Consider the following 10,282-nt stretch of genomic DNA (forward strand, 5'->3'; position numbering starts at 1 on the left):
TTTAGGATTAAAAACTGAAAACATGTTTACGCGTTTCTTTTTGGTAGTGGGATATTAGAGAAAACTAAATAAAAAAAATCCCTTTCGGCACGCCAAAAAAATAGAGATAGATTTCACCAGTCCTAAGTAGGAAATAAAAAAGATTTCCAACTGAAAGTTAAGAAAAACTTCAAATTTACTCAATATAGCAACGGTTGCATGTGAAAAAAGTTTAACATGTTTAGCATTCGACAAGCCATCTTACAATTCCAGCAAAATTTTGGTCATCCCTTTCTGTAAGGGTTGGTCATATCAAAAAATTGTTTCCGACAAAAGTTTTAGGTAATATTTAGAGGACTAACAACCGCTTTAAAACGATTCGATACTGTGCCTATTAAGGGAGGTACGATGTTTTTTGTCTTCGAAACCCTGTGGGCCACCCCGTGAGCCAATGGTTGGTGATATCAAAAAACTTTACTGAAATAACTTTACTTTAAAGTTTTAGAAACAAATTTAATTTTTTATTTTACTTAATAAGAAAGTTATACCGATATTTTTTTTTGTACGAAAACTGACGGGGGTTTTGGGATCTGAGATGTGAAACGCAAAGATATGTCGAAATTTTCCGGAAATGAATGAATCATGGTACCCATTACAATAGGTAGCTTTCTTATGAAATCAATCAAAAAAATTAGACTCTCCAAAAATATAATGAAATTATATTGTAAATTATTTTGTAATTCGGGGGGTTTTACCCATTTACAACCCTTTAAAATTGGATAATTCATTCGGTTTGAAAAATACATATTTTACATAAAAATAAAAACAAATAATTTATTTTTAATTGTTTAAAGATCTTTTACTGATTTTGAATAAAATTTCATTTTAAACCATGACCTGGTTTATATTAGAGTAAACGTCGGACCTTTAATTATTTAATACGACGTTATAATTTTCAAATGATTTAGATATTAAATGATTCGTTGATATTAAGGTGTGAGCTGCCCTATCCTATTGTATTGTTTTATAATTAATATTAAATATAAACTTATATAAGCGTGTCATTACACGTGTATTATTCGTATTTTTTTAATAATTTTTCTTTTTTATAAATTAGGCATTTTTAATATTAAATGTTTACTATTTAATATTACCTTCTATGAAATGTTTTATCTCTAATTTTTAAATATTTTTTTTTTAATTAGTTGATATCGCCACGTATGTTTCCAGATACACGAAAAAATTGTTTTTTGTTGATTAGTGTAATTTATTCATAGTGAATGAACGGTTTTTGTATTGTAACGGAACATGCAGCCAAAAATATTTCTAAAAATGTAGAAACCATCTCTGTTAAAGAACACCTATAAAACTCATAAAGGTTTACAGTGCGAGACTAAAAAATACAAACTGATGAAAAGATTTTTAATATCGTATATTGCTTATTTCATACACGAACAAGAAAATTGTTCTGTTTATAAATGTAATAGTGAATCGGTTGTTAAAATTTTGTATCTGTCACAGTTTTATAAAGATGTATTTTATTTTTGGCCGGTATTTTAGTGTGAAAAAATAATAAAGATTTAGTTTTAACGAATTTGATTAGATAATTTAACGTGCGGAAGTTGTATTAAAAGTAGGTAAACGCTGAACAGACACGAGACGACAACAGATGATTTTCCGTATTTAGTAAGGGTGGACTTCCAAACACAAAAGGAAATAATCGCTGTTACTCTTTCTCTCTCTCTTTTGGTCTTTTGATCCGGTGTAAATATCGGCCATTACTACCGACGCACCCAGTGGCATATCATTAATGGGGGCAAAAACGATCTTTTTTTCTTTTTTTTTTATATATATATATTCTTAATAGCTCAGTTTTGAAATGTCAAGCGGACAGTAGGGTGGGACACTATTGATATTCTTTTCTCCGTTTCACTTTCCGACTTTTGCTGTTCCTGTAACTAAATGGAGCGTTCAGTACAGCGCACGGTATCGATATTACGATGACTAGTCGCAGTCTTGTAGCGGTAATACTAATACATGATTTAGAGGGGACGAGTTCTCTGCCCTCTCGGTCGACCGGAAAATTGATGGACCGTGATCACATTTTTAATAAATATACGGCTAGTATATGTTACTTATTTTGTACTGCGAATGAAACGTAAACGTTTTATCTAAAGGAAAAAACAACGTTTGTTGTTTAGAAAAAAAATAACTGTCTTTTTACTTTTTCGACAAAAACAAATCTATCGAAGAAAATTGATTCGTCTTTTAATGTGAAATATATTAAAGAAAAATAAGAACAAATTTTAAAGTAATATTCTTTTTTCTTAAATGACCTTTTCTTTAACCTATACATATTTTTACTTTCCCGTCTAGATAGCGCTATAGTAGAGTTCTAGAAGGAAAAGTACTGTAATCGGTTCAATTTGGGCATATCCGGTATTCATCGGATCTTCACGTTTTGATATTTAAGACACCCAAAAAACCGGATGGAAATTATGTGGATTTTTTTTTTGCGAATAAATCGTCACCGTATTACGCAGAGATCATTTTTTTAGTCCTCTTTCTTTCTTTCCAGAATTTCCTCGTCTGTTTGTTTTGATTCGGTGGTTTTTTCTTCAGTCCATTTCCTACAACTGGGCTTTTGTTTTTCTGTTGCGCAGGTATGTTTGCGCTGTAATTTATCTGTCTTTGAAGAAGATTGAATCTTTACATTTATATTTTCAAAATTTGATCCGAAATTTGTTTGTTCAGTTTCATTCGGGGTGAATTATTTATTAATTTGCTAAATTAAAATTTTTGCAAATACTTTACACCGTATTTCTTATTTTCAAGAAAAGTAAATTTAACCGGGAATATGAATAATTATTTTGATGTTTGGTGAGTAATGTGTTGTTAAAAATAGACGTGATATAATTTGAATCGTAGGGTTTTTGTTTATTCCGGATAAACAAAAAAAATAACTATTCCATCAGTCGCACGGAAACTTTTACCAATATTTCTTGACGTAATTGAGAAGGCTTTAAGATATATTTCATCTCGAAAGAATGTATATATATGTATGTAGTAGTGGAGATTTCCGGTTGAAGCACAAACTTTAACGAAATGAATTAATGAACTGTGAGTTTCTATCACTCTGTTAGCCGGGTTTAAACTGTGAATGATTGGAATCAGTCGAATGAATAATACTACAAAAATAATACAATTAAATTTACATTAAATAAATTTAAAAAAATTCTGTTTATTGATTGGTTTCCCGCGGGGACTGCATGTGAAGCTAGAACTTGGAAACTTAATCGCGTATAAAAGAGCACTCAAACTTTCAAATGCATTTTCTAAACTTTAAATCGGGTAATTAGGAGAATCTAGGGAATTTTTCGAACATCTTGCAATTTTTTTTTGCTTTATAACAAATTGAATATCCTCACGAATTTTTATCTAAATTCATTTTAAAAAGCACAAAAGTACTCTGGACGCTTCGTAAAAAAAAAAAAAGTTTCGATTCGTCTTACAAGACATCGATTCAAAAAAACAATTTGTTTGTTAAAAATGCTATTAAAAAACCACTTCATTACTGCACGCTGTTGACTGGCGCCTTAAACCGTTTGGCTTAACTGGCTTGGCGAGGTATCCGGTGAAAATTATCTTTCATATGTTGTAGGTATCTTTTACGAATAAATATATATACAGTGAATGTTAACAGCAATATCTTATGATCATTACAACTGTTGTATTATATGCGTTTGTTTTACCTTTAGATCCGCATCCCCATATACTCTGTTCCAAGTACGCAAAGAAAGACCGTCCCGAACGGCCGAGTTGTTTCACGCGGCTCGAGCGTCCTAAGGCTTAGTTCACACGATACGGTTTCGGTTCGGCGTTTTGCCTGATCGTTTATTTCGCCGAATCGAATGCTGAGTTCACACGATACGGTTTGGATTAGGTTTTTTGCCTGATCGTTTATTCAAACGATTGAATTCTGTGTTTTCCACACAGATCAGTTTTCCTTCATGCGTTCTTTATCCAGTCGTGATTTTAATATTGTAGAAGATGGATGTAAACAATATAAACATTTTTTTTCTTTAACTTACAATATTGTTGTCTTTGATTTTGCTCCATAGCCTGGAACCCTTCATTCAACGCCATACATATTGCCTGCCGAGCTGATTCTTTAATATGTTTGTCTTTATAGGATTCTAAAAACTTATCCCGTATTGCAGGTCGTTCTCGTAACAGATCAATCAATAATTCGGTATTTATATTATTAATATCTTCCATAATATAAAATGGACACTATTACACAAAACTAATGAAGCAGGAGTTATCAAACTGCATCAACACAATGCAAAACGGCTACTGGTCTGTCCTTGCCGTACAGTACAGAAACTGTGGTGTGAACAGCGCTACTGAGATACAAGCGCCACAATCAAACGATTCGGTTATTTTACCGAATCGGTGAATACGGTTTCTGTTGGCAAAACCGAGTGTTAATTCCACTGTATACAATGATTTTACCGTATTCAGTTAAAAACCGAATCGTGTGAACGTGCTCATGCTTAATACATGCGCCACTACTATAGACCGTGAAAAAACCTATACGAGAAAACTACCGAAACTGTATCGTGTGAACTAAGCCTAAGGGATCGTGGAACGGATAGAGTTCCAGCAAAGAAAGTTCACACTAAGTTACACGTCTTGTGAACACTTTAGAGCGCCGCGCCCATCGTAGAGGCGCTACAAACGCCAACCTAGAACGAGAGCGTGCAGTTTAGCGTATAGATCTACATCTATATAGATATATATGTCTCTTTTTATGTTTTATATATATATATATATTTTTTTTTTGTAATTATGTGTATATTATAAAAAATTATATCTAAATAGTGACCTTGTTCGTCATAACAAAATTAAAATATTATTTAAAAAAATAAACGTTCTTTTAATCACAGCAGCATTTTTCAAGTTAAGATTCTTTATTTTATATGTTCCTGAAGATATGCGAGACTAAAATGATTTCATATAAAGTTGCAAAATACAGTAAACTTTATCGATCAGACAGTTTATACATTAAAAATCATAGTTTGTTGTTAACCGTATTTTATTATAACATATTATAGACTGTCTATGACGTTAGGGAATTCCCCGTAGTCATTCATGTCATTCATTCATTAAATGAAATAATAATTTTTTTTGTATATCGGTTTAGATAGATATTACAATGGCATTGATCTGTTTTCTATACTTAATGTAAATTACAGTTTTTCTACGCGTGCGCAGTTGCATATTAATCGATGTATGTTACAAATAGATAAAAAATAACTTTTCGTATGGTATTTTAACCGATTTTAAGCTAATTATCGATACAAATACGGTTTTTTTTAACGCTACAAAATTATGTCAAAATGGTTGGAAACAATTTAAAGCACAGTATCGTAAAGAAAAGAACAAAAAGAATTAATTGAATTTTACAATAATAAAGCCGATTCTCAGATTTTATGAGGTTAAAGGTGATAATAAAGAGGAAACAACTAAAATTATTACCTGTACGTATGTTTATAAAAAATTATTACTCGATATTGCTTCGTGGTTATCAAAATAGTTTTACGATAAATATTATGATACAACAAAAGATTATTTCATCAATGATTTTAACAAAGATTATAATGCTCGGTTACAAACTTGAAAATATTGTGCAAACATTACGAATAAAACACAATCAATTTGTACGTAAAAATTGAAATTGTATATTACAAAACGGTCAACTAAAGGATAAAGTGAAGGCGTTTAAAGATATAGCGGCGCCGTACCGCTAATGACAAGCAAAGGTAAACAGTCTTGTAATCGTGAATAAAGGTCGACCGAATGCTAGTTTTAAATATTACGCTGTTTTCGTGTAAATAAACATTGTCGGCGGCAAAACAATAAACTAAAGAAAAGATATCCCGATTATGACATTTTATACGAAAAATTAAAAGATCCGAACAGCGTAAAACTTTTCACAATCTCATCCAAAACAGCGTAAAATTTTTCAGTCTCATCTAAGAACGTTCTACTTTAAAAATAAATCTAATCGTTTTCACACAAGAATGAACGTTAACAGTTTAAGGTGTGAATTTGACAGTTTATTTGACACTTTATTTATTTATTTATTTTATTTGACACTTTAATTTGTAATGTGAAAAAATAAATCTTGTATACACGTTTTTTATTTATGTACACAGTGAAAATGAAAAATTTCTCTTTTTATTATAATAATTTAATTTTTCCATAAAATTTTTACAATAAACAGCAATAATTAACGACAATATTATCAGGGTTAATGATTCTTTAATGTATCTAAATTTAGGTGATGGGAAAAATCCAATAAATTTATCGAAAAAGAGATTATTTCGCGATTGATTTTACTAAACAGGTTGAAATATAAAATACACTATGTTTTATGCTATTTTAATTTTGTCATTTCGTTTTCCAACAATAGATATAATCTTGCGTTTGATCATCGTTTAAACAACAACGATAAAATTTATCGATACCGTTTCTATAGCGACCTTTATTTTTATCGATAATTGTAAAACTGTAATGGTTCGCGTTTTAAACATAACCGCACAATGATTTAAATCGTCAAAAGACATGTCAAAGTTTACATGTTCATTATAAATGTGTTGTAACTGTTGACCGTTTTGTCTGAGTAATATTAAAAAACGGTTGAATGCTGATCGAACGCAGCGTCTAACGCGAATCTTTTGAAATTTAATTTTTTTCTATGATTTATTATTATTATTATCGTTATGATATTCCTGAATATCATCATATTACCGATCTATCGTCTTTAAATTTGTTTTAATGAATGAAACTAGTGAAGCTGCAATTTTTGTACAATATAAACATACGCTATGACATATACAGTAATTTCTGCTCCGGACCGAATGCGGTTCAGTCAGGCCCGGATTACCGTGTTTCTAATGTACGGTTAATACGTGTTCATATAACAGCGCGTTAGGCTCTTACAAACGACTAGGTGCATATTGTTATCTGTTTAGTACGAATTAATTGTGAATCGCCTTTCTTCAAAAAAGGTATTTTTCATTATTTTAATTCGGCGAGAAACTTTCTCCTCTGATATCAGAGTTATTTTATTTTCCCTCGTCGTATAAATTCTTTTACAATGTCTCGCATAGTGTAGGAAAATTAAAAATAATTTGGTGAAAAGCGCAAAAACATTGTTTATAATTTATTTGCATTTTCCACATACGATTCGCTTACGTAATAACTAGCTTTTATTCGTCGTTATAATTTATTCTAATGCATTTGTCGATTCGATCATTATTTTGCGATCGTTTTATATTTTTCACGTTGGAAAAAGGAAAATAGTTCTTGACACGATAGTTTATAATTTACCTTGCCGTCGACGTTTTCATTCTGTTATTTATATACGATACTTAACTTTTGTTAAGTATTTGTCATCGAGTTTAATAATAAATAATATATTCTTTTGTTTAAAATAAAATAAAGATGACGTAACTCTTCAGTTAAATAAACGGAAAGTGAAATAAAATAGTAATTTTAATATCAATAAGCACTGACCTGAAATGCGAGATGAATCGTCAAACAAACAAAAAGCGCTAGACAAAATGAGATCCTTATATTTCTTGGAATCGTAGCGATTAACATTCCGGTATATATTATAATGAATCAAAGGACTTAAATTATGAAATTGAAATGCATGAATCATCGTCACCGCTGAAATTAAATTACCGTGAAATAACAAAACCTAAAATAAACTATAGAATAATAATAATGCGTTTGCGGTTATATCTATAGAGCGATTACACGACCAGCCTAGATGAATTTTACATAATAATTATTTTATCATATTAAAGCGTTTATCGAGAGGTGTGTACAAGAATAAGCTGTCTTACATTTAATTATGATTGAATATCCTCGGCCGAACAAGTTGCATTTTTTTTTTTTAAGGAGTCATTCACGCATCGCGTAGTGGAATTTTTATCGATTTTGTAGTACCGGCCTCCTAGTGATAAACCTTGATGTTTTCTTGCATTAAAGACTATTTATTTTTTTTAAATTTTGTTTTTAATAAAAAATAAAATTAATATTTTTCAAATTACGTAAAAAAAAAATCATTACAATTAGTCCAAATATATTTTAAAAACTGTGACAACTGTGAATTGTTCCTGATGCACGGCTTACACACACATAAAAGATTTATTTTTTTTTATTCATATATAATATTTTTTCGTTTATTTAACTCTGTGATTCTAACTAAAGCGCGCGCGCATACCGTGTTTAATTCGTGCGAGCGTAGCGGTACTAGCGGCGACGGTCGGCACTAACTAAACTAATGTAATTTCACAACTTCCATAGAATTAAAATACCTACATAAATTAAAGTAATAAAATTATCATCCGCTAGCAGCAAACGGCATGAATAACGCACCAGGTACCGGGCGATCCATTTCCAGACCCGGTCAGACCGAGTTACTTTTTTACACTCTTCAATATTATTCATTTATTTTATTCTACCTTTCATCTGTGACGTCACAACATAGACGTTTACAGCAGAATTTTTTTGGGGTGGGGATGCGATTTTGCAAAAACGTGTTTGAAAATATCGTTATCTTTTATTCGTTAACAAATGCGCATAAGAAAAATGACCTTACTCTACAGCCTCACCCCTTGACTTTTTAGGTTGAAAATTTTTCTGCATCATCGCCCCATATATAGAAGTAATGTGATAAATTTGGTCAAAATGGGTCCAGTAGGTCTGAACGTATAAGGCCATTTGGAGGCCGAGAGCGAACACACATGTACGTATGAACTTGAACATCTGAAAAATTTCCATCTGGTTTTTTGGGTTCTGAGTAAACGTCAAGATCCGGTGAAAATCGCATATGCCCAAATCAGAACGATTACAATACTTTCTAAAGTATTAATAAATGCAATTATTATTTATTATTTTTTTTAACGAAAAAGGGGTAAGTTATTGAACGTACTATTTTATACTACTTGTCCCAATTACTGTTGTAACTGTAACGCGCGTCAAGGTACGAGAGAAATTATTGAGGTATGGTATCGCTAAAAGTAACGTGTTCATTTTCAAGTATTTTATTCTGATCGGTGCGTATACGGGGATGATAAGGTTTGCTTCTTTACATGCTTGGATGAATTAACCGTGATGAAACCTTTATAAGAGCAATGTCACAAAATACAAAATTAATTATAATATAAAAAAATACAACCGATTTAAATCCGTAATAATGATTTAACGAAATAATGTTGAATTGAATGCACGAAGATACCAGATAAATAGATAAAAACGTTAAAAAATAATTATAATTTCAGAAAACGTTTCAAATGACCGACCGGGTATCTCTGTAAAGGAAAGATAACGGACGACCGAGAACGACTGAAGAAAGTCCTTCCTGCGTAATGCTAAAAAATCTGTTTAGAAGGCCGGTCGCGGCGGGTGATGACGGTGTGATATATTTTAAGGAAACGTTTACATATGCCTACCGATTACGCTGTGCGTGCCGACTTCGCCTTTACGGCCCGTTTCGTTTTCGTTGAAGCGATCGTAGCAGGAGTCACTTATTTGTTTGCGTTGAGAACATGGCTCCTTCCTCGACTGCTAGATGGACCGAAGAATTTTATTTTGTGACAAGACTGTACGATTCCTCACCAACGTAATTCCATACGAGATCGGTTGAATAAATCGCCGTGGACAGAGCTTGTTTGCGCGCCCTCCAAGATCGATCGAACCGACCCCGAGTGATTTTTTCCTTTGGAATTTTTATAAAGAATTTCGTGTATGCGCCTTCGCTATCTCTACTGATCTACCCGATTTCAGACCCAGGATTGAAGCTCCCCCTTTTATTCCAGACAAATCGGTTAAAGTATAGGACAAACTTTTCTACCGGTTGGATGTGTGCCACGTGACGACTGTGAAAAATTCAAGATAGTGTTTCGGGCGGTAAGAGGGATAGTGCTGTTGTGTACTATATAGTGGAGTGTGATAAGAAGATAAGAAAGGAGCTTGTTGAGGATTACGGTAGAGCATTCGTTGAGTTTCACTAATGTAAGGCTCTAGGGACCACTTACAGCTGAGTCGTTGCTTTAGATGTTTGGGGTTAGGTCATGCGGCCAAGTCTTGTAAAGGAAAGGAGCTATGTTCCTATTGCGGTACAAAGGGTCATCTCAAAAGAGTTCAGTACTGTTTTGATGATTAGTTTTGTTGTTGTTAGATATACGTTTTGTTGTCTGTGATGGTGCAGTTGTTCTAGATTCGT

The sequence above is a fragment of the Lycorma delicatula genome, chromosome 6, assembly GCF_047948215.1.
Source record: "Lycorma delicatula isolate Av1 chromosome 6, ASM4794821v1, whole genome shotgun sequence".
In the NCBI taxonomy this organism is placed as follows: Eukaryota; Metazoa; Arthropoda; class Insecta; order Hemiptera; family Fulgoridae; genus Lycorma; species Lycorma delicatula.